This window comes from Python bivittatus, unplaced genomic scaffold (genome assembly GCF_059951505.1).
Source record: "Python bivittatus isolate LINGU-HERP-01145 unplaced genomic scaffold, Pbiv_v1 ctg000350_np1212, whole genome shotgun sequence".
In the NCBI taxonomy this organism is placed as follows: domain Eukaryota; kingdom Metazoa; phylum Chordata; class Lepidosauria; order Squamata; family Pythonidae; genus Python; species Python bivittatus.
The window spans coordinates 9,056,149-9,083,116 of NW_028277074.1; positions in this window are offsets into that span (position 1 = coordinate 9,056,149).

Consider the following 26,968-nt stretch of genomic DNA (forward strand, 5'->3'; position numbering starts at 1 on the left):
AAATACCTCAGCTGATCTTGAGACCAATCAGTCTGAACTCTATATTCCTCCCATTCTCATGTAAGCCCCTAGCCCTGTGCCTGGCTGCTCCAGGGGATTGGAAAGCTCCATTTACTATTGCTTATACAGAGGCAATGAGAAAGACAGAATTCTTTTAAACTGCCCTTCTTTGGGAATTCTGATAACTACAAAGATTATAGGAGATGTAGTTTTCCTAGGACATCAGCTTTAGACTGCCCCATCAATGTATATATCCTACCATCGCTATACCAGTGATGATGATGCAGCAGCATTTTATGTGCTAACAAGAAATGAAAAGGGAAAATATAAAGGTATAGACAGGTAAAGGGCAAAGATAAAAATTATTGGCAAGGCAGAACCAGGTTTTCTTTTTTCAGGAGCCTAGAAGCCTTTTCTCTTTAATTTAGTTTATTCCCAATTAAAATATGTTGTTTCTTTCTCTTGCTGCCAGCTGCCATTTACTATTTTTTTCCCCTCAGAGGTGATGGCAATGCGTCAAAATGTTCATCTATATCCATATCTATATATTTCAATCAAAGTATTTCAAGTTTGATTGGAGTAAAAAAAAAAAAACAAGTATCAACACACAATTTTAAAATATTGAGAAGAGATTATACATTTTAAGTATGTATTTGAGACACAACAGATATTTAAATGTAAATGGTCATGCAGGTAAGGAAAAAAAGTGATTAAAGTGCCTTCAGTTAATGAAGAAATGGATGAAAGGAATGTACAAGTCTGTGACTCTGGGCATGGGAAAATGACATAAAACAAACACATGTGTTCATTCAAAGGTGGAAGCTGAACAAGAAGATTGCCCCCACTCCCATCTCAGATACAGAATTTGGTTTGGAAAACTATGGATTAAAGAGGGGATGCTTTACAAGTAAACCAATACAAATCACACTATTACACAGATTTGCAACATCACTGTTTGCCGGTGCATACATATGTCTCGAACTAGCATACTAAAGGACGCCAATGGACAGATAGTAATTGATTCAAAGATGAAACAAAGATGAAAGAAATATGCTGTAATACTGTACAGCAGAAATGTCAACATGCAAGATACCTTAGAAGATATTCTTTACTTACACAAAGTTCTAATACTAGAAGATGAAGTTAGATCAACACTCCAGTCATTACCAAGTCAGAAGGCTATAGGAACTGATGGAAACTATGCCAGCATGTGTCTGTGAAAATGTTTAGCTTGAAAATTACCTGTCAGTGAGACCAAGCACAGAAAATTCTGTCTTTCCAGAAATTGTTGGAAGATGTTCTGTTCCATCCTGACAATTTTTCCAGTTATGCTGATTTACAAATGGGCCCAATATGGGCACAGTGGTGGCCAAGGAGGATTGGATTAAAATAAAATGGGATTTTTTCTTGAACAGGAAGTATGTAAACAACTGTAAGACTAAGCTTCCATAGAAAAGCTGACAAAGTCTGAATATTAAGTAACATTTAAAATAATATTTATATGGCATGCATATCTGATCTGATTATGTAAAGGCTAGAATAATCTTATACATGCCTGATAAAAGTAAAATCCAGCTATGAAATGTTTATGCCCAAATTATTTCAACTGGAAAGTTAGGATTATGTGTTTGCATTAATGAGATATACTTCTCCTGGTGTAGATGGCACTGTAATTTGGATGTCTTAATTTCCTACTGCAAACAATAAGGGTTAAAACAATTTTGTTTTTCCCTCTCTACTTGGCCCATGTTTTTAAAAAATGCTAAAAGTAAGAAATCTGTGACACTCATCATGATCCTAAATTACAGCATCTGCATCCCTAAGAAATAAGATAATGAATGGTGACGGATACTGAGAGATGTTTAGATCACCTGGAGTAGGTTGCTAGCATTTACATTAACATTTCCACACTGAAGACTAGGTACAATCCAACTGAAGGGTTTGGGTTTTTTTTAAGAATAATTTTAATGAACAACATTAGAATATGTGCATTGGTATCTACTTAGTTTTAAGAATAAACAACAGAATATATAAAAAGATAGAGTAGAAGATAGAGAAAACAATCTCTCAGAATATGGGATTAAAACTGATCAGCAAAAAGAGTTCTTCCCATTTTATTAATGAGGCAATTTATGCATTTTGGGGGATGCCAGAATTTAATAAATGCTAGTTGCTGAGGCACAAGCAGCAGGGGAGGTCACAGTCTTTCAGAAGCATCTGGTTGACCCTTGTGGGAATAGGATTGCTTCCATTACTTTAAACTGAGGCAAAATACCACCTGGGCATCTTCAGATGTGTGGAGTTTCATTCCTAATGTTTTCCAGCCAACACCACCATTACTGACAATTCTGGAAGCTATGGAGCAATTCCACACTGCTGCATAAGTAGCTTTTCTCCCATGCTGCCCCAAGCTGTTTCTTAATACAATTTTAGAAATTCCAGCCCACTGTGCAGTACCTTGGCAGTAAGACTAAGCTGTTGTCAAGTCCTGACTACAGACCCCAGAAGACCTGATGGGTTGTTTCCCTGATGCTTGCCCTTGGCCTCTGGGTAGAGAAAGGTATACAAGCCTGACTGTCTGGGTCCTGTGTGGACCAGTTGACTAGTGCTTCCCTTTTCCTTTTAGAGATTGTTTCCTCCCCTTTCTTTCCTTTGTCTTCCTAGTTATTTGCCCACATGGATACTTGGGATCCCCTTCCCATATTATATTTTTCAACACCAAAACAGGTTCTTCTCTTGTCTTCTCTTGTCTTCTCTCCTCTCCTCTCTTTTTTTTCCTTCCCTTCTCCCCCTTTTACAATATCATTACTTCTCCAATAGTACAATATTCAAAGCAATAGGGAAAGTGTTCCTTCATTTTAAGTTAGGTCTATGGAAATTTTAGCAAGGAAGAACTGATAGTTTAGTTTCATAGAAAAAGTATAGAAACACTTCTATTTTCCATAGGAAAAAAAAATATAGAAACACTCCTATTAAGAGGCTAAATAAATAAATGGAATTGAAGAGAAACTTTGCACTGGTATGGGCAGTGGGTGGTAAAACAGGGGATACATGATTCACCCAGTGTGGGCAGAAACCAAAAAGGTACCAGAGAGATGCTGTTAGACTTGAAGGCAACATGAGCTTCTATGCTTGAAGATAGTTCAGTGACTTAATGGGCTGTCACTGAATCAATCACAAGGTTCCCCCCACCCCCCCACCCCTACACCATTTAAAGCACCTGCTAAGCAGGAGAGAATGTAGCTGCCTAGAAGCCCAGGATCACTACACAGGGCAGTGGCCAGCTGATGGAGGGGAGGGGCCCTGTCAGGCACTGCAGTTATCAGAGCAGGAGCTGGTACTAGGTTGGAACAAATCACTCTGAAGGGCTTAATTTGGCTCAGCTTAGAAAAAGTAGATTTGAATTAAAGCTGTAAAATAGAAGTGTGCAGTACATTTAATAAAATCATAGAATCATAGGTTTGGGAGAGACCTCCAGTAGGAGGTCTTCTTGTCCAACCCCTTTCCCAGTGCAGAAATCTTCAGACAATCCCAGGTAGATAGCTATCCAATCTTATCTTGAAAATTCTAGTGATGAACCCTCCATGACTTCAGGAGACAGGCAGTTCTATTGCTTAATAACTCAATCAGGAAACTCCTCCTTATTTTAAGTTTGGATCTTCTGTAAAGCTTCCAGCCATTTGTTCTTGTCTTACACTTGAGTGCTATGGGAAATAAATCCACACCCTCTTCCTGGTGACACCATGTCATGTATTGGAAGATTGCTATCATGTCTCCCCTTAGCCTTCTGTCCCTTAGGTTAAATATACCAACTTCCTTTACCATTCTTTATAAGATTTAGCCTCCAAGCTCCTTACCATCTTTGTTGCTCTTTTCTGCACTCTTTCCATTTCCTCAGCCTCTTTTTTGTATTCCGGCAACCAGAACTGGATGCAATATCCCAGGTGTGCTCTAACCAGTGCAGCACAGAGTGGTACTATTACTTCCATGGTATTGATATTGTACCTCTGTTTATGCAGCCCAAAACTACTGCATTGGCTCTTTTGGCAGCTGAGGCATACTGCTGGCTGTTGCTTAATCTGTGATCTACCAGGATATCCAGATTCTTCTTGCAAGTACAACTGCTGAACTAGGTACCACATATTATGTGCTTGTATACCTGATTTTTCCTGTATAAGTGCAGAACCTTACATTCTTCACCACTGAACAACATTTTTTAAAAAATAATTTTACTGAATTAAAAAAAAAACAATAATAAAAATCAATGCAAACTAAATTTAAAAACGGAAAGAAAAATAAAGAGAATAGAAAGTGTAAGAGAAAGGGGGAAAAAAGAGAGAGGGAAAAAAAGAGAAAATAAATATTTAAAGAAGTGACTTCCAATCTTCATCACAACAAGTACAAACAAACTTAGTAATTCTTCACCCCCCTATAAGGTTATATGCAAGTATCTCTTCTTTCCATAAACCACCCCTTATCCATACACAAATCCATAAATCATTAATATTTCAGTCCTGGTGTCAGCAAAAAGTCCATAAGGATTCCCAAAATTTTATGGAAATGTGTATTTGTTTAACTTTGGTCAAACAAACCAACTTTGTATCCTTTCCTTTTACTTCTAACAATCTTGATCTTTAATTTATTCAGGTGTTTGATCTTTAATTCATTCAGATGTTACCACTGAACTACATTTTGTTGGATAGGACCTAATGTTCAAGTCTATCAAGATCCTTTTCAACCTTGAGTCTATGTTCTGAAATTATAGCAATCTACCCCCAGCTTTGTGCTATCCACAAATTTTACAATCTAATCTAATCTAATCTAATCTAATCTAATCTAATCTAATCTAATCTAATCTAATCTAATCTAATCTAATCTAATCTAATCTAATCTAATCTATTTCATGTTATTTTATCAAAATATTGAAGGGTAGTGGGTCAAGGACATAACTATGAGGTGCCCCACTGCATATTTCCTTCCATCTGTCATAGACCCATTAGTAGGAACCATGTGTTGACTACAGTTATTCATCCAATTGCAAATCCATCCTGGAGTGGAACCATCCATCCCACATTTTTTATAGTTTATCAAGAAGGAGGCAATGGTCTACCTTATCTACATTACGCAATGGCCTGGAATTGAGGGGAGGACATTTGTTCCTGCACTCAGGAAGCAGGGGGTGGCCTGAACTGATGATGTGCCAAGCAGAAAATGTGGATATGTGCATAGCTTACATATATGAAGATTTCCAAGTTGGGAAAAGCCATCCTATCATTTAACCTAATAGAAAACTACACTAGAGAATAAATCTTGCAGAGTTACAAGTAAGAGGAAGTAATTTCTGAATAAACCTGAAGGGACCTTGTCACAGCTTCCTTACCTCTAGAAATTAATCTCTTCTCTCTCTCTCTCTCTCTCTTTCTCTCCTATCATCTTTGCATCAATCTTCACATTTTTATCCTCAAGATATAGTTAAGGATTATAAGCAGTGTCAAAAGCAATGGAATCATTGTGCATATTCTAAATTCTTATTCTGAAGAGATACAAAACTTCAATCTGATATTTTTTGTATACTGAAAAATGGTTTTATGTCTTTCATATAAGGTTCCCCTTTATATGGCATTATGCTTTTTCCTCCCTGAAAATAAAATTCCCTTAGAAGAGAAATAGCATATGTTCACATTAGTATCTAAGTAGATATGTATAGATACTTCATTTCAGGAGGAAAAAAAAAAAGATATGTACAAAGCATTCTGGGTCCCCCCCCCCCTTTAACTTTCTAAACTAAGCAAATTTTACTTACTTATCAGCAAATAAATTATTAGTAGTAGTACTTACTGATAATGTGGGTATTTTAGTTTTGTCAGACATCATTTGTTTTTCAGTACAAAAATAGATCTAAAAGATGGTCAGTTTTAATATCTACTTAGAGCTAATTTTCACCAAATTGCAGGATATATTTTAAGAAAGGCTGCCCCAAAATTCTATCTAGCCTCAACTTTCAAACCTACTTTTTGGCAGCATAATATTTGGACTACCTAGAAGTATTAATCTCTAACTTGGAAACTTTTTAAAATTTGTTATTATTATTCTTTGGAAAAGACTCATTTGTATCTCAGGAGTATGAAAATAAACTATTTTTTAGAAGAAAAATGCTGAGATGGGAATTAGAGAAGTAAGAAACCAGCACTTTTACAGGAAATTGCAACAATTCTGAAATTAGGATATTTGCATTAAAAAAGATTTACTTTGGCAATAAATTCATCGCAGGAACAGTATACCAAAGTTAACAATTTAATATCATGTACCTTAATGGGCAATACTCATGGGGCCCAATAGATAATATCTTGAACCAGATTTGAAGACTTTCCTGCTTGCTAGTGGACTCCTAGAAATACTTTGCTAAATAAATCAGGAGAAGTGAGGTCTTTTTAAAGATATTTACAAATGGTTAAAAATGCAATTTTTTACAGTCTACTTATTAGAATTTTAAATGAAGAAAAATTGAACAATGCATCTTCAATATAAAAGATTTACATTCTAATCTGAACATCTTAAACTTGTCACACCTGCCTTCATTGATATTGGCAGGCTCCAAATAAGAAACCTTATAAGCCTCCAACTGTCAAAAACTAATTACCATTTGATGCTATATCTAATGCCATCAGAACCTAAAAGTTAATTGCATGTTATCAAGAACTTTGATGTTTACAAAATATAGCTACTGCTGTTCAATTATAAAACGCTTTTAGATATTGTATAGCATGCAAACCATTACATACTTCAGAGTTTCCTTAGTTGGTTACTTGCTAAAACCAAACAAAAATTATATATATTTCAAAACCTTGTTTTGAGTTTGCCTTTATTACAAAGCAGTTATTTTGCATTTAAAATGGACTGTTTCAAACACTCCCAAAACATTCAAAGCAATTCATTTCAATTGTGAAGCAACTGTTTTGAGCTAAAAATGGGCCATTTTGAAATCATAATATTTTGCATACCAGTCAAGATTTCCCTTTTTCTTCTAGCAATTGAAGATTTAATTGAGGTATTTCCAGTGCAGTGAATACAGTAAAATTTATTTCTTCCATTGGAATGAAAGAAAGAACCTTTCCTGATATCAAAAGATGGTTTCAATTGTTATGAATGATATATTTAATTTCAATACTCGCATAATCTCACTGACTTCTAACTCTGCGTGTTTTTACTCAATTGTTTGAACTCGTTAGGACTTACTTCTGAGTAAAACCTGCTTAGGATTCCATTGTCAGATTGCCCCTATAAACCAATGAAGGACCTCAAGTATTTAGCAAAACTTTGAGTAACAGAAAAGATTGGAGTTCCTGATTCTGAAACATATCATGATTCTCACTCCTCATCCCCTACCCCCATCTCCTACCACCATAACACTGCTGCATTACATTGTTAGAAAACAGAAAGAGACAGAGACAAAAGACGAAAGACAAAGACAGAAACACACACACACATAGAATCATAGTGGTAGACTAGCAGATCTCTCTTTCCCAGATATATACATTGTCTCCAATCCTTAAACGTAAATACTTTATTTTATAGCTTATAGTGATATATATGAAATTAGTATTTGGATTCATAAGCACTGTATATAAGTACTTCGAAAACACTGTGGCTGATTTGCTTTTTTGAATAATGATCTCCAAATGTAGGTATTATCTTTACACCAGCTTGTTGAAAAATTTATCTTTGCAATGAATACTGATCATTGGTTAATATAATTATATTCTTGAGATAAAATTCTAATTCAGGAAAATAAATTTGTGTAATAAGCAGAAAGTGCAAGTAATACTTTCAGAATGTATGCTATTCTTGAGATATTATAGCCAATATATGGAATATATTTCACACTAAGCTGGCAGATAAGAAGAAAGGGAAATAAAATGAGTTGAACCTGTGAGATGTTCTCAGGATAATACAATGCATTTAATTTTGCATTTTAATGCCAATTTATTCAAAAAAATTCAAATCAGCAAGTGAATAACCAATATTTATAGTAGCTTACAAAATATAATAATATATTTGTATAAACAGGTAATTACAATTTATTTAACCACCCAGAGTCATTGGGACTCCTGGCAGTGTAAATAAGGATGATGATGATGATGGTGATGATGTGCCTAGAAATAACAGGAGTCAGTAGAAACATTAGAAGCTTTGTGCAAAGATAAATGGCACAATGGAAGACCCAATTGCTAGTCAATGGTGACAGACTGGGAGAGGTTAACATTACGAGAGGAATGTTTTAAGGAGACTCACTATCACCACTACTGTTTGCATTATACTGATTCCTCTGTCAACAATACTGAACAAGTCAGGCCATGGCTATCAAACATCACAAATATCTGCCAGGTTATCCCACCTCCTTTACATGGATGATTTGAAGCTATATGGAAAGGACCATTTGAAATGGAATCGCTGCTCAACACTGTCCAAATATACAGCCAAGACATTGCAATGGAGTTTGGACTAGACAAATGTGCCACCCTTACCATCAACAAGGGAAAAACAGTGAAAACTGAAGGAATCAAAATGCCCAATGGAAATAACATCAAGAGTCTGGATGAAGAAGATCACTACAAATACCTGGGCATTCTTCAGGCTGACAACATCAAGCACACTCAAATCAAGAAGGTTGGTAGTCAGAAGAGTGAAGAACATCTCAAAGTCCAAACTCAGTGGTGGAAATATCATCAAGGTGATTAACACCTGGGCAATTCCAGGCACTAGATATACAGCTGGAATAGAGATTGGACTCAAGCTGAAATAAAAGCCCTGGATAGGAAGACCAGAAAAATAATGACAGTGAATTATGCCCTTCATCCATGCAGCAACATTGACAGACTCTACTTATCAAGGAACATGGGGGGCAAGGAATGTTACAAGTAAACCAGATAGTTGAAGAAGAAAAAAGGACATTGGAAGAATATCTGAAGGACAGTGAAGAAGCAGCACTGAAGCTAGTACACTATGAAGGCTTATTGAATACCAAAGAAACCAAACTGGCCTATAAGAAAGACCAAATGAAGAATAAAAAAGAGACATGGCAAGAAAAAGTATTACATGGCCAGTACACAAAAAACAAACAAAACAAGAACAAAAACTAGCAGCAAAACAGGTAACAACAAGACCTGGCAATGAGTAAGAATAGGAAAGTTGAAGAAAGAGACAGAGGGGCTAATTCTGGCTGCACAGGACCAAGTCTTAAGAACAAATACATGTAAAGCCAGAATTGAGAAGACAGCAACAGACAGCAAATGCTGCTTCTGCAAAGAAGCTGAAGAACCAGTGGACCACCTAGTTAGCTGCTGCAAGAAGATCACACAGAGTGACTACAAATAATGGCATGACAAAGTAGCAACAATGGTGCATTGGAATATCTTCAAGAAATACCATTTGCCTGCAAGCAAGAATTGGTGGAATCACAAAACAAAGTAATAAAAAATGAAGAAGCTAAAGTGCTCTGGGACTTTGGAATTCAGACAGACAAGCACCTGCCACACAACTTCCCAGACTTCACAATTGTTGATAAGAAAGACAAAAAAAGTCTGGATAGTAGACATTGCAATACTTGGAAACAGCAGAATAGAAAAGAAAGAACTGGAGAAAATCACAAAATATAAAATATTAATATAAACACCTGCAAATAGAACTAGAACAACTACAGCAAAAGAAAGCAAAGAAACTACCAACAGTTATAGGTGCAATCCCAAAACATCTGGAGTACCACTTGAAGACCATTGGCATTAACAAAATCACCATCAGTCAAGTGCAAAAGGCAGCTTTACTTGGAACAGGTTACATCCTGTAAGATTCCTTTAACACCATCAAACAACAACATCTGCCTATCCCAGGTCCTTGGGAAGGATTCAATAGGTGGATAAAATTGCCAAATCCAGTCTAAACATCTAGGAGACTGTGCAACCAACAACAATAACAACAATAATAATACTAATAATACACTGATAACATTCAGATTTATCCTATTTTACTTGCCCTGTAATTCTTGCAAGTGCCCTATATGATAGGACAGTACAATTATCACCTTGTATAATGCTGAAGTCTGTAATCCTCCAACTATGGAAGAAAAAAAAATCACCATTCAAAATATTTGAAGGTCAAATGTCCTTCTGTGGTTAAGAAAATGCAAAGATACAAAAAGAACATTTAAGTGAGACAATGGTTTGTTCAAACAACTCTTAATAACAATGGAGCCATTAAAAAATGAAATGTACAATTCTTCATTGAACTTCTGTCTGTGGTAAAATTCTAGTATGTATTGTTAAGATTGAAAGCCAGTTTGGTGTAGTAATAAGGCACCAAGCTAGAACAAGAAGACTGCAACTTCTAGTCCAGCCTTAGGGAAGAAGTCATCTAGGTGACTTTGGACCAGTCACTCTCTCTCAGACCTAGGAAGTAGGCAATGGCAAACCATTTCCAAAAATCTTGTCAAGAAAACTGCAGGGACTACTATAGGCAGTGGCCAGGGTCAACACTGACTTGAAGGCACCCCCCCCCCCGCAAAAAGTTAAGATTACAATTATTAAACATACTTTATGACAACCTGTTTAGAAATAAGAATAAAGCAGTCTATCGATTAGTATAATTTAGTGTATATAATCCATTTGAATTTCCAATCTCTTTTCATCATTTCAACTGTGCATTCAGTTTATATGATCAGAACATTCAGAGAAACTTTCTTTCTGATTGTTTGCAATGCAGACTTTTGCCTCACTTGGAAGTTTATCAAAACTGTTTTACCATGCTTTGCCCATTGGGTTGGTCAGGTGGGGAGAGCTAAAAGAAAGTAAAGCCAAGTCAAAATAGATGCACATTTTCTCTCTAATATTTTTTTACTAATATAGGTTTAGAAAAAAATAGGGCTCTCTGGGCTGTCTTAGAGAAGAGACATACATATTCTACCACTTCTTACAGCCAACTGTCCTAACATTCTAGTTAGCCTTAATACTCCTTGAACTAAAAGTAAGACCCTGCAGCTTTAAGAAGCTTAACTTGAGAAGATATTGAAATGAACTTTCTCAGTTTAGCAAACTTTTTTCTTACCATTCCTTTTGCTTTCTCTTAATTTAAATTGCAAACCTGAGAGGAAAGGTTTTTAAACTGTCTGGGAAGGTGTTGTTGGCTAAAGAAGAAAGAAATGTTAAAAATAAAGATAAATAAAAAATATATTTGTCCAAAAATAAAAGATCACAGGACAATGTACATATAAATGTAAAACATAAAACAAAGATACCCCCCCCCCAAAAAAGATGGTGAAATAAAACAAGATAACAAAATATGCCATAGATTAGGATTTGGTACAGCAGCAGCTGTACAGCTGTACAGCAGCCATAAAGATCTTGGGGGGATATATACTATATTTATATAGTATATATATATTTATATATATATATATATATATATATATATATATATATATATATATATATATATATATATATTATATATATTTATATATATACTATGATGTGTCTATACTTACAAATATCAGAATGCAGGCAATGGTTTTCCTTGTGAACATCTATAGAAGGGAAAGTTGGACTTTGAAGAAGCAAGATAGAAAGACTATTGATGTTTTTGAACTTTGGCATTGAATAAGACTTTTGAGAAAACCTTATATAACCAAGAAAACAAATAAAGGATCATAGTTCAGAGTCTTCACTCAAGTTTTCACTCAAGGCTCAAATGGCCAGACTGAAATGATCATATTTTGGACTCAATAAGTGAAGACCTAGCTGTCTTGAGAAGGTTATAATGCTGGGAAAGGTGGAAGAAAGGAGAATATGAAAATTAGTAACAAGATGGATGGGTGTGATTACTATGACAATTGGTACACCACTGGAAAACCTGAAGAACGATGTTGGGAACACATCATCCTGAAGAAAATCTATTTATGTGGTTGCTAAGAGTCGACAATGACTTGATGGTACACAATCCATCAAAGTCCATATATTTATCACTCAGCAATTTCTCTGGAAGAGTACTCCAGAGATACAGTGCTACTTTTGAAAATGTTTTTTTCCCCCCTGTAGCTATCCACCTTATCTAATCTGGTGAAAGATATTGATTTAGTGTTTAAACAGTGTGAATATAAAGATACAGAAAATATAAATTTAATATAAATTAAACAGTGTGAATATAAAGATAGGGTGTTTGTCCTCCTCATAAATATAGCAGGACTTACAAAATGAACTTGCAGTTTTCATAGGAATATAACTTAAAATTCAGCAGAATTCATTTTATCTCAATATTTAATCTATATAACCTTCTGACTTTAACAGTGGTGTTAATTGATGTCATACTAATCAGGGGTGTTTTCCACAGGCAATATTTAAAGAAAGCTTTAATGTAATGGGCAGTTATACAATGTCACACACACACACACACACACACACACACAGAGTCTTAAGAATTTTGAAGGAGTATAGATTCAGTAGATCTCATAGCTATCTGGGTTTTAAACACATGGTAATGAGAGAGGCAAGTAAACTGCATATAGTATTTCTTTAGGGCTGTTTGAATTTTTGACATCCATTCTAATACCACTGCCACTATACAAAAGAAAAAGCAACAAGAAAAGAAGGCAACTGAGATAACAAAATTTGTTGAAACGTGGTATATCACCAACCACACAACTCTGTTATTGGGTCACCTACAGTATAAGAAACAAACAAACAAGCAAAAAGAAGACTCTCTTATCTTTGCAGAATATGATTTTTTACCTGTTATGCTATAAACATATTGTTTTATAGCTGAAATTATGTTATTGCCTATATTGTGTTAATATCATTTCACATCATGCATGTGGTTTGCTTGCTTGTTTAATTCAGGAAGGTTTTTCAAACTTTTACTTTATGAGTTCCTTTATCATATAAAATACTCAATTATTCCTCACTTCTTGACATGAAAAAGAAAACTTAATGTGATCTTTTAATTTATGGTTTTATTTGTTTTTTGCTTAGTTTAGTTCTGTAAATAGTGTTATATCACTAAATGGAATACAGAATATTACACTGGATGTAAGGACTGCAGTGCAAGTGTTAATGGATTTGTCTTATTCTATCGGGTCCAGTGTTTCTGGAAAATCTTTATATAGCATAGTGATTAGAATGTTGTCCTTTGATTGGAGAGACAGGGGTTTGAATCCCAGCTGGTACCTACCTTACCAGTAGGGGTCCTCAGGCAAAGCCCCCCGAATGTCTCACCTACCTACGTTACACCTAGAGTTACACGAACTATACTAAGACAGTCATGGTGGCTTGGATGTCCCCCGGATTAGCAAGGTCCATGCCAGATGTTGGGGAACCAGGACAACCTGACGATAAGTGGGCTAGTAGAACAAACCATACATGGACAAGACAACACAACCCGGAATTGATGGAATGCTACTAACACAGTAGACCTAATCAGAAGGGATATATGAAATATATGAGAAAACTATAGATGGACAGAAGATCTACATCCATGCTAACTGAAAAACAGCTAGTTACCCAATGCTTCAACAGAGTGAAGAGAACACTGCTCTCACAACTTGAGATAGACAAACTACACTTTACATCCCAAACTCAAGAAGACCAGGAAGAAGAACTGGATGTGCAGCCAACACCTGAAGCTGGAATGTCACTGCCACCCTCTCCATTACAGAACCCAGCAGCTAATATAAGATCATGGATAAACAAGCTACACTCAACCCTTGAGACCAATTACCAAGGTTCAGTGGAGAAGTACCATCACATAGAATGCTAGAAGATGTCAATAGAGCCCTCACAACGATCCCTACTACCAACATAAGTCAGACCAATGAATTGGTATACGCTTCTCTAATCTGGATTTCCTTGGCTACACAATCAAGAACAGCACTACATACCCTCTCTATAAAATGAGGTTGGAGACTAATATCAAGGCAACTTGGAGATAAGTTAGTCAGCTGGTAGAACTATAGAAGGGTGTGGAGATTAAGGATAAGACTCAGCTACTGAAAAAATACAAGGCCTGACTCCATCTGAAACCCTAGAGACTGCTAAACAAAGGCTGTCAGGCTAAGGAGATACTCTGGAGAAGCAGAGGCCAAGAAGATAAATGCCTTGTTCTCCAGAGAACCATCCAAGGTATACACTCCCAACTGCAGTGCAACAACACAGTAACGTCAGAGCCACCAACAGCAGAAACTGAGCAGTACTGGAAGAACATGTGGGAGAAAAAGAAGACACATAACACCAGTGTAAAGTGGCTGCAGGACCTGAGAGCAGACCCAGAAATCTCCCAGAATGGGAACCAGTCACCATCACAGTAGCAGACATCCAACAGCAGGTGAAGAACAGGAAGAGCTGGACAGCACCTAATCTGAACATGATCCACACCTACTGACTAAAGAAACTAACAGCAGTGCATGAATGCCTGGCAGCACAGATGAACCAGCTGCTAGTAGCAGGCTCCCACCCAGATTGGCTAATGCAAGGAAGGACAGTGCTGATCATGAAAAACCATCCAAGTACCAGCCAATAACCTGCCTCCCCACAACATGGAAAGTCCTATCAGGCATCATAGCCACCAAGCTACAGGAACATATGGGCTAGTAGATGAGTACAGCTCAGAAGGGCATTGGGAACAACACCAGAGGCTCAAAACACCAGTTGCTCATAGATAGAGCAGTCATACAAGACTCAAGGTCCAGACTGACCAATCTGAGCACAACCTGGATTGACTACAGGAAAGCCTATGACTCAGTGCCACACACATGGACCTGTGAATGCCTGGCAATATACAAAGTCAACAAGACACTAAGGACCTTCCTTAAGAACTTAATGGGACTGTGGAAGACAACACTAGAAGTCAACTCAAGGCAGTTCACACAAGTGCAGCATATGATGCATTGTCCCCACTGCTGTTCTGCATAGGCCTGAACCCCCTCAGCCAGATAATCACAAGAACTGGATATGGATACAAGTTCAAGAGTGGAATCACCATCAGCCACCTCCTCTACATCGATGACATCAAGCTGTATGCTAAGAGTGAACAAGATATCAATTCACTGATCTGCCTGACATGGATCTACAGTGAGGACATTGGGATATCATTTGGACTGGAGAAGTGTGGCCGGATGGTAGTAAAGAGAGGGAAGGTGGAGTGATGTGGTGGAACTACCAGCAGGTCACATAGCAGACATATAGACCAGCTACAAGTACCTTGGTATCCCAGAGTCACATGGGAATCACCATAAGAAAGCAAGGAAGACATCAACATCCAAGTACCACCGAAGGTTAAGACAGGTCCTGAAGAGCTAGCTCAATGGGAAGAACAAGATCCATGCCATCAACATCAGATCATCAGATACTCTGCCGGTATGGTGAGCTGGCCAAAGGAGGACATGGAGGCTGCTGATGTGAAGACCCAAAAGCTCCTCACAATGTACAGAGGTTTCCACCCCAAATCCAACACCAGAGACTGTACACCATCTGAAAAGAGAGCGGGTAGGGTTTGCTGAGTGTGAAAGCCACTGTCCTGGATGAAACCCAGAGCATCCAGGAGTATATCAGTAAGATGGCACCCAAAGATAAGCTGCTGAGAGAATGCCTGAGGCATCAGCAAATATGGGAGGAAGTTCAAGCAGAGGAAGTGCCACAGCAAGGAAAGACCCTGCATGGGGTGTACCATCAACAGATAGCTGAGGTGGCTGACACTGGGAAATCCTACCAGTGACTGGAAAGGGCTGGACTAAAAGTCAGCACTGAGGCACTGATCATAGCAGCACAAGAACAGGCACTAAGCACCAGATCCATAGAAGCAGGGCTCTGCCACACTAGACAGGACCCAAGGTGCAGGTTGTGCAAAGAGGCCTCAGACACAGTGCAACACATAGTGGCAGGGTGTAAGATGCAGGCAGGAATTGCATACACTGAACAGCACAACCAAGAAGTTGGCATTGTGTACATAGCCATGATGCCAGCATCCTCCTCCTCCACATGTTGCTAGTTGCCTTTAGAAACAATGACTCATTTTAATTCATGTTCACTGACTGACATGTTTATACTTGTTCCATGTGAATTTCATATGACTCACAAAACAAAGAAACCATGTAAAGCTGAAATTAACATAGTTTTCCATTTTTAGTTACACAGAAATGTCACTTTTAAGTTTGGTTTGCCATTAACAAAAATGGCACTTCATTTATTTTTAAATTCTGATCAGTTCTGTACTTAAATATTTTACTTAACCATTTTATGTACAAATTGCTAAAAAAATATTCTCATCTCTCACCACTATCACAGCCTTCAGGCACCTGATTACAGAATAAAGGAATGGGTAATCAGTCTCCATGTATGCATGTGTGTGTGTGTGTGTGTGTGTGTGTGTGTACATGCATGTGTGTGCACATGTTTATCTGTGGATTTTTTTTTTTTTAATTTCCCTGGTATATAGATTTTAAAGAGTTTATTTCCTTGTCATATTCACGATAAGTGACTCTGTTTCAACAACTGTTCCTTTCCAACCTTTGACAAAGCTGGTGTAAAAGTCAGATGCAAAATAACTCTACTTAATAAACCATAAACCTCATAAAATACAAATTTCACTGCAATTTCACAGAAGATGTAAATTTCCTTCTCCTCTGTTTTAACCTCCTCATTTCCATTTTAACTCTGTAGCTCCTGGATATTTCCATTTAAACTGCCTTTTCAGATTACAGTATAAAGAAAAATACTCAGAGTGAAATGAAGGAGCAACTAGAGTTCGTAGGCATATTTGAAGTCACAAGTGTTTTTCAAGCTGGAAAATATTAAAGGATTAATTTCCTGAAGGATACAGTCAGCTTATTGAAAGGACATGGTCAGTGCAAATCAATTACATGGATTGTAAGGGGGGAAAAAAAAGAATATTTCTGAAGGAACTTACTGTGACAAAGAATATGGTGGCATGTATCATATGTATGTTACCCTATCTTATTAAACCATAAAAATGATATATTCACATAGTGAAGAAGTATAGTACAATAAAAGTTTCTAGCTTCATAGTGTTACTAAGCAACTGTTCAATAACCTGTATTTTTTAAAAGTGTTTCTGTATATAAAGCTTTAGATATAAATCTAAAACTAATTTCTGGTTCTTTTTTTATGATTATTATTTCATAAATTAGTGCACATTTGACATATTTAATTTTCAGGAAAGGCATACACACACACACACACGTGCACACATACACACATTGATGGTAGCCCTAGGGTTTCACACAAAGCTGATTGAAAAATCATGGGGATATCATTGAGCCCCAAAGCAGCAAATGCATCCTACTTTCATACACTGACCACTTCTATAAAAAGCTCATTAAATCTCAGTTGGTAGAGAAAAAAAGTCTCACACGAGTTGCAAAATACGACATTCACATAGACTAAGTATGAAAATATTATGTTTCCTTTATTGAGTTTGCAGCATGTTTACTTTTAAGAACATTCTCTTCTCCCTTGTGTTACAACTGTATTCTCTGAAGTATCCACAATTCTCTCATGATCCTTACTGAGATTTCCTCTAACATCAGATTTGGGTGCTTCCATGTCTGTCACTTCAGCTATCCAAAAATATAATAGAAGATATAAATACTTGAGCAATGCCCTTACTGCAACGTATTAGTATACATTTTGTGTACAGTGTAAGTCAGAAACTGCAGTCTAATAGTGGAAGAGTAACACATTCCCATGTGCAACAACTCAAGAATCAAGTGGATTCTTAAAAAAAAAAAATGATCCAAATAAATTATTACAGCTTTGGTAGTGTAAACAGCACTTAAGCCTGATTGATTGAAAATCATGTAGATACTGTAGATTGTTTCCATGATGATTTGCTCCTAACCTGGTCCTTTCTGGTGCATCCACTGTTACTAAGTCCATCCATCTTGTTGCTGGTTGTCTTCTTCTTCTTCTCTTTTCTTCCACCTTTCCCAGCATTAGAGCCTTCTCTAATGTTCTTTTATAATGCATCCAAAATAGGATAATCTGAACCTGGTCATTTGTAGTCTGAGTGAGAACAATGGATTGATTTGTTTGATGATCCATTTGTTTCTTTTCCTGGCTGTCCCTGGTATTCTCTGGAGTCTTCTACAATAACAAAATTCAAAAGTATAAATACTCTTCCTATCCTGCTTCCTCAAAGTCCAGCTTTCACTTCCATAGAATGTCACAGAGAATACCATTGCTTGCACTATTCTGATGTTTATAGGAACAGATGCATAACAGCATTCAAATATTTTTTTCCAAGGTGGTCATGGCTGCTGTACCAAGCTAATCTGTGGTACAACTGGGTTCAGTTGGGTACATTTTAGAATGAACTTCATGCTATTGGATAAAGTGGCCTAAGAGAATTTCACGGTACACAGGTAAAACAGAAAATCAGCATGCTTTCAGAAGTGAGGATTTTATGAGTGGTTAGCAACAAGGTATGAATTTTGATATCTACCCAAATGCATATATAAATATGCAGACATTAAAAAAAAAAAAGCCAACGTTTTGAGATGCCAGACTCAGTTAAGCAATGGACATGGCAGTGATGAAGCATGAGGAATGACAGCATATGGGTCAGACTATATTATGGACCTGGGACTTGATTTTTATTTTTCCCCCAGTTTTTTTGAGGGCAGGAGCAATTGGCTTTTCTTAGGGGCTTTTTTTTTTTTTTCTAAAGTGAGATAACCTATTCCAAGAGCTCACACAATAGCTTTTCTATGTTTTTGGCAATGAAGTGGTAAAAATGCCATTTTCAGTCATAGAAGAACAATACAGTAATTATCTATTTTAAGTATCTTAATCTTTTCAGTTCCAGTTTTTGAGATATATATTCAAATTAACATGGAATTCACTATTATAAGATGAATTTGGTAGCCACTAGCACTGCTGGGATTAGAAAAGGCTTAGATAAATTAAAGAAGAATAGACCATTAGAATCCCCATGATGAGATACCAATTAGAACATGCTGGCAATAAACATCTGACTAATTGCACTTCAAAATGTTGAATATTCAGTCTCATTTTGCAGTCTACCTCTTACATACAAAACTTGTGCTATGTATGTAGTAATATATTGCAATATATTTATTATATTGTAATATACTACAATAAGTATATTGTAAACTGCCAAGAGTCCAACTGGATTGAGGCAATCTATAAACGTCTTCAATAAATAAAATATTTTCTTCATTTCATACTTAATTTTGGCTATGTTATGATGAAAAAAAAAAGTTAAATGATTTCCAGAGGCAGAGCCAGATTTTTACTTTGCAGTTGAAACTACCAATAGCTTCATGGCACTCCAAAAATAAACCCATTTTAATTTTAATTTTAATTTCTCCCCCACCCATCTTCCCCCAATGGGGTAACTCTGGGTGACTCACACAGAACACCAAAAGATAGATAGATAGATAGATAGATAGATAGATAGATAGATAGATAGATAGATAGATAGACATAAACATCAATTAAAAACATTTCTAAAAAAGGGAAAGGAGAGTCCAAGAAGATAAAAAAAATCTGAGGCTGAAGACAGCAGGCCTCTATGCAGCTAGCCATCCCATTAATAGTATAAACTTCTATGGGCTACAGTGATGCATCTAATGAAAAGAAGTAGAATTCATAAAAGTTTATACCATGATAAGTTTAAGGTACCATGAGTCTCTTTAATTGAAATACTTACAAAGTTCAGCTAGAAATATAAAGGTTGCTGTATAGCAAAAGACACAGGAATACAGTGTAACATCTTTTGGCTGTACTTACGTGTTTGTTTTTTCTCTTTTGTATCCTGTGTATTAACTTGAAATGCCTTCATTTTGGGGAGGAGGAATAAAATGGGGGGATAAAGCAACGTCCAAAATGGCCACTTGAATGCTATTAAGTATTCAGACTTAATTAACTCAGTTTTAACTGACAATTCATTATCTAGTAAATAATCAAAATATTTATATACAACATGTGTATGTTTCTTTCTATGAATAATCTATAAAGCAAGACATTGATGACACATTTTAATTTAAGTAAATTTAATTTAATTTAAATTTGAGCACATTTAAACTAATTATATCCACTATTATCACCATAGGAATCTGTTCTGAAAAAGACGGCAAAAATGATGTCATTGCACAAGTGGCACAATTTATATGCTTGTGTCATATAACAATCTTATTCAAAACACAAACTCATGTCATTTATGCAATCTTGACATGATGCACATGTTATTTTAATGTTAATGTTGGCTTGTAAGGGATGTTAAAGGTTATTATAACAGTATTTTAATTATTTTTGCTATAAAATGTTCATTATTTATTATATAGTACTGAAGAGTTTAAAGAGCAATTTACAGATTAAGAGCACGAGATGAAAAGGTGTGAGTTGACACAAAATACCAAACCTTAAAACCACGTTAATAAGTCACAATTTCTGCATTCATATAACATGTTATACCCAAACAAATTAATCATATTATAAGTTAATATAAGGATCTGGTTCACACGACAGCTAAGACAATGGGTGGACTCCTAAAAATATGCTAAACCCATTTTGATTTAATTTAGAATATTTTGCAAACTCAGCTGGCAATTTTTTTTTTAAAGTAAATGTGGGGAGGGAAGAGAGAGAGAAATATAATTTATTTATTTTGTATTTATTTATTTATATTTCAAATTTGTCACCACCCATCTCTCTGCAGATTTATAAAGATTAATTAGAGAGAAAATTAATCAGAATGTTAGCAAGAGATAAATTATTTGTTTATTAAAAGTATTTATATACAACTTTTTATTTTTTTAAATTCTGAAACTAAATGGATGGGTGAACTTTATTATAGTCATAAAACAGTATAAGACATAAAGGAAGCAAAAATGCTAAAACTGAATATAACAATTATAAAAAAAATGACTGAACAGAAAATAGGATTAAGAAACACAGTAAATAATAGTAGTAATAGTAGTAGTAGTAGTACTAATAATAATAATAATACCAAATCCTAAAAGAAACCAGTATTAATGAGGAGACATTATTGATAGAATTGCCACTGAGCAGTAGCAGACTGAGGCTAAGGTTCCCAGTTATTCAGAATCCAAAGCCTTGCAACAAGGTACAAGCCCTGATACTGCCCATCTGCTTTCCTCTGGAATGGTCATGGTTACCCCCCCCCCAACCATTGTTTCTCCTTTTCTGTGCAGAAATTCTCCTCCAAATTTCATCCTACTCCCTGGTATATCATCCCCTTTCAAAATATGTTTTTGTTTTGGGGGTGGGGCCTAGCTGAACTACCACTTAACAGCAATTCCCTTTCCACTACTCCATAAGATGACCAAGCTGGCTGGTTGTTGACATTCTGACCAAGCCTGTCCTTCTCTCAGGTCCTTTAGCTAAAAGACCTTCAATCTTCAGGACTGTGTATCACTCTATTCACTGTCTTCCTACAAGAACTCAACCAATTAAAAGAAAGAGGCATGCCCCATACTCTAAATCTAGGAGGAGATCATTCCCACCACTGCTGTCATCAGGGGTTGAGATACGTTCCCTTACTCTTACTCTGGAAACTCACCTTCCATCCAGGTCATATAGTTCTTGCTATCCATAGATAGCTTGCAAGTCTATAGGCCATCACAAGTGAACCTTGACTTCCTAAGAAGTTCCATTCAATCTGCTGGCTGACGTCTCTATTTTCTTTATGTTCTGAGAACATTAAAAGCATATATTTCTTCAGACTTCACAAGATTGCTATCAGAAAATCCAGGTACCTTCTACTTCCTGCCTAGATCATCTGTCTTATACCTCTTGAAAAATCTGACAAATATCACTGGATATTAATGGTACTAAGAGAGGGAAATATCACTGCTTCCATAATGGGCTCTCCCCAAACATAATCAATACATCTGTGTATATTAGCAAAATAAAAGGAGGGAATGTGCAGCTGAATTTCAGAAGCCAAATGCTGTGACAAATTGTACATTTTTAAAATAAATTTAGAAATTATTCCATTTAAACTGGAACTCATGACAATTCAACAATAGAATGGAAGAAATGAGAAGGGGAGATCCTCCCATGCTTAAGGTTTTGTTTTGCTGTTTTGGAAAATTATAAGTAATATGACCAGCAAGCATAACACAAACTACCTTTTCTGCTAATTGATACCTTTGTTTCCAATTCAATTTTAAATGTGTGAATATTAGATTTTTTCCCTGCTGGCCTACTTAAACTGTAACATAAAACCTTGTTCATGTTCTTAGTCAGCTGATGGAAAACAGAAACTGTGATCAACACATTTAACAATGAAGTTCTCTAGGAGGACACAGGGTGGGATTTTTGTTGTTGTTACTGCCTACACACACACACACGCACGCACACACTCTTCTCACTTTCTGTTTTAAAGGCTGCAGGGAAACTCCAGGAAATCCATCCAAGCATTAGGTTAGCTTTTGTACTCCTCTGGCAATTTCCTGTGCTACAAAAGTATCTGGGGGTTGCTGTCTATCTAATCACTCCTGCTTTTGTCTTGGCTTGCTTGCCACAGTGTTGTTACAGCAAAATAAAATTGTCACTGAGTCTTTCATGTTGCTCCCTCCTGCAGTCATGCATCTGAAAAGGTCAGTGTTCCATTGGATTTCCACTTGCCTCCAAAAATAGCCTATCTTCATCATAACTATAGCTGTCCAGGCATTCAAAGTCCTTTAACAGTACAAACTTTTTTTTTTTTCTGTATAAATGTTTTATAAATCTATAGCTGTATTACTTTTCTCAGTTTCTTTCTTGTTCAGTAGAAACATGTCTTTCATTTCCTTTCGGGGGGAAAAAAGAGGGGGAAACCACTATCCTTTTCAGGGGGGTTCTTTGGGACTATAAGTAAAACACTGATTGACTAATACTTATTAGTTCAGTAATGCTAAATATAATTTGAGGTTTTCTATGGCAATTATATCAGGACCCATTTGGATTTTACTGGGAGCAAAAACACCTCTGAAAATTCAGAAAAAAAAAGTCCATAAAAAATACACCCCACTCTCCACTTCAATATCTACTTTCTGGGATAGTTGACAGCCCACAGTTATGTGTGTGTGTGTGTGTGTAATTATTTCATATCAGCATTAATGGGACTGGAATCATTTATATAGATGGATTAGACTTGCTTTATTGTCCATAAGAGGTGCCAGAGGAGTGTGTTTCTAATTTAAATTCAAATGTAAAATACCTCATACCTTGAGAACAGTGTGTGTTCTTCTGCAACACTTCCTAGAATGGCCATGGGTTGGCACATGGTCAGTCCTAGAAGCACTGTAAGAGGCAGTGTTTCTGAAAAATAGCATTGTGACTAAGTGCACAAGGCATTTTAAGTGTTAAAAGTAAGAAAATAGAGATTTCATTCCTTTCTACCCAATGTGGTCAAAGAAGCCCAACTTTCTATGGACTCTCATAATTTTTGAACAGTTGAAAGTAACTAGCTTGGCCAATGGTTATCATTTAAATCATCAGATATCATCATGTATCTACTGAGAGAAAAAAAAAATACATTGCAAAATCTCACAACATTATTTAATATTGCTTTACTAAAATGATCTTTAAGAACTTCTGAGAAATTATATTGCTTGCTGTAGGGAAAAAAACAAAACAAAACAGAAACTGTTCAATGATGGACTGGTATATATTGCCCCTTCTATGAAACAAATAAAAATTATTCCAGATTCTGCAAATCACTCCAGAGTTTGGCAGAATGAAATGATTTTATTTTGCACAATAATATGCAAGGCATAGTAAGCCATAAGGCTTCATTAACATCAATGCACATACTGGCTTCTCCCTCAGAGCACCAAGCATTCCAATTATTAAATCACTGTCCATTCTGTTTATGGTTAAGCAAGTAATCTGACTGTGAATCAAAATTTATCTGAAGATCTTCCTGATAAATCTGACTAGCAGTGGAGAAATAAATGAACTTACCTTTTGCACACTAGTTTAGAATAATGCACAGTATAAAGCACATATTATTCAAAGCTGGAACCATATGTTTTCGTTCTATTCACTGTAGGAACATGATTCTTAAATTATTACTCTTACATTACATAGCGATTAATACAAATGTCAATGTTCATCCATTAGCTGTTTCCCTAGCTTTGTAATACCGAAATATTTCTTAAGACAAAATAGTTTCCTCTGTAAAATATATCCAACTCATTCTAGTATAATAGCTGTGCCTATGGAAGATACTACAATTCCTAAGATTTTTTTTTTTACATTAATATTCCTGCCATTTATATTTGCTTACAACTTGGACATTAATAGTTCATGCAATCTTTAGTTGGTTACCTATGACCCATATAGGTCTTTAGCAAGTTTAGAAGAGTTAGCAGTTTGGAATAAATTCTTAGAATATTTTCCTACAAGTTTCAAAGTTGTCAAATTTTATAAAATATATTATAAAATATATTGCAAGGACTGTAAATGTCTATCAAAATAGACCAAAATAGGGTGAGTATCCCCCACAATTAACTATTGTTGTTTTTATTTAATTTGGGGGCTTCTAATTTGTTCCAAGTTGTCCCTCTGCCTGGTCAGTTAGCTCTAAATCAGTGTTGTCTGGCTGGGGAATTCTGGGAGTTGAAGTCCATTCATCTTAAAGTGGCCAAGTTTGGACAACACTGCTCTAAATGCTGTACACATCAAAGGAACAGTAGAAGTTCCCATGAAGCATCTTGCTCCAACAAAGCCTAGTAGTCCCCTTACAAATCTATTCACTGTCACTTTTCTAAAATCCCCTTTCCTAGACTAATACCTTGGCCTGTATTTATTAATTTATTAAAGACTATCCTTATGGCCAGTACATGAATATAATCCCAAAACATTGTAATTAAAATTCCTGATTCAGTATTAAAAAAAAAAAAACAGCTAAAATCCAGAATACAATAAAGCTACTTCAGTAGAAAACTTGAAAGAACAAATGACAGCTTTCTTAAAAGCTACCACTGATGAAAGCTAATGTGGAATAAATGTCTTCTTTTCTGTGGCCTCCTATTTACCATGTCCCAGAAGCTTCCATGGAATATGTGAAAAAAGTCAAGATGATGATGATCACAAGTGCCATCTTTAGGTTTTTGACCAACCACATAGATGCCCCTACCATGTTTCCTATTTCATTAGCAGCATGATCTTAAGGAAAGGTGTCCATAGGTCCTCAGGTCAGCTCTGTACCAAAAGCATTATCTATTTCTCCAACAAGTACAGTTTATAGCTGCCATAATTTTGAACTCTTACCATGACAAGATACTTAAGTGAAGCAAGAATAAATTTAGCAATCTCATCCTTTTTCCAAGAGGAATTGTAAATGATGCATCAACCCATTAGTAATAGACAAGCCATTTTATGCCAGAAATGTCACTTGGGAGTTTAAAGTAAGGACTAGGGTTAACAGTACTCACAGGTTGTGAATTTGATCCTTAAAGAAGAATTCAGAAGACATTAAATGCCTAGGATATTTTTGTACAGTACATTATTTGTTACTTGCTTATTTAATATTTAACCAGCTGCAGTGACTGATGTTGTACCCTGTGTTATGGCAGCTGATATATCATTGCATTTAGGAAGGAAGACAGGAAGTGACCACATGTCAAACTGTCTTCTACTGTACACTTTGTTTTGAGACTAGGGAGCTGCCAGGAGATGTTGCAGGTCCTTGAGTTTCTTGTAAAGCTTTAGAAGATCTCACTGCCATGGCACCTCTCCTAAATGACATGCTGGGCTGCATCTGATTTAGTAACTTAGCACTTTAAACCATATTAGCAGCTTAGCCTGGAGGCACTTTGGCCAGCACTGGGGGAGAAGTTTGAGAAGACTGGCCTGAAGCAGTCTAAGGCCATCCAAATTGATTTGTTGAGCTGAATGTAGCAGTCTCTTCAGTTTGGTAAACTGAATCTCATTACTTACATGGCCCAAATCATCATTCACTGATTCAAATTTGCATCATTTCAGACATTTTGGTATCCTTTTTAAACTTTTATTTCCATTTCCATTTTGAATTTTTGTACAGGTACATGCACAATAATCTGATTCCTTTAGATATACAAGAGATGCAGAAGTGGAAAATTGTGAGAAACTCTGCTATGGATGTCTGGAATCCTAAATGAGACCATAGATGGCAGAATGTGAGAATTTTCTGTATTATTTTTTGTAATTAATTTGTAATTAATGTTGTAACAAATCCAACTCACATATACAATTCTAACCCTGTAAAGAGTATCAATAAATGTTTAAGCCAATTTTCATATTGAGCTGCTATAGAGAAAGAAGTACTTTTTTTTTTTGTCTTTTCCTCTTTTTCAAAGGGTGTATTTCCAGAGCAGTGAAGAGCAACAATAGCCTGATATGTAGATAGCAGACATGAGATGTCTGCTCACACTCTAGATTGATTGATTGATTACATACTGCCAGCACTGAGATCTTGAAAAATGTCCATCACCATCAATCATTTAGGAGGATTTACTCTGAGACATACAGATTATGAAGATTCTTGTTCAGTATGTTTTAAAGCCTGGTTAGTGTGCCAGTAATTCAGACCATTTCTACTTGCTCTACTTTCTTCTCAGTTACGAACTCTATCATATTATCTCCCTTGTAAATAGTAAATTCCATTATGCAATGAGGGCAGCATGTTAGAACAAAAGGCCACATGCCTCATATTAGGTAACCATACTGCTTTATGGGCAACTTGTGGTTCTCAATAAATTAAAGGTTTCATACTATCTGACACTTAACTAATTTTTTTTCTGTCTACCCACCTAATCTTAATTTCATCTTTGAATTAAAAGTCCAGGCTGGGTACATATGACAAAAGATATGATACTAGCAAATCATAACAATTCTTTTTCGATACAGTAATACACATTTTAAAACTGCTAACGGTGTATAATTTACCTTTTGCAATC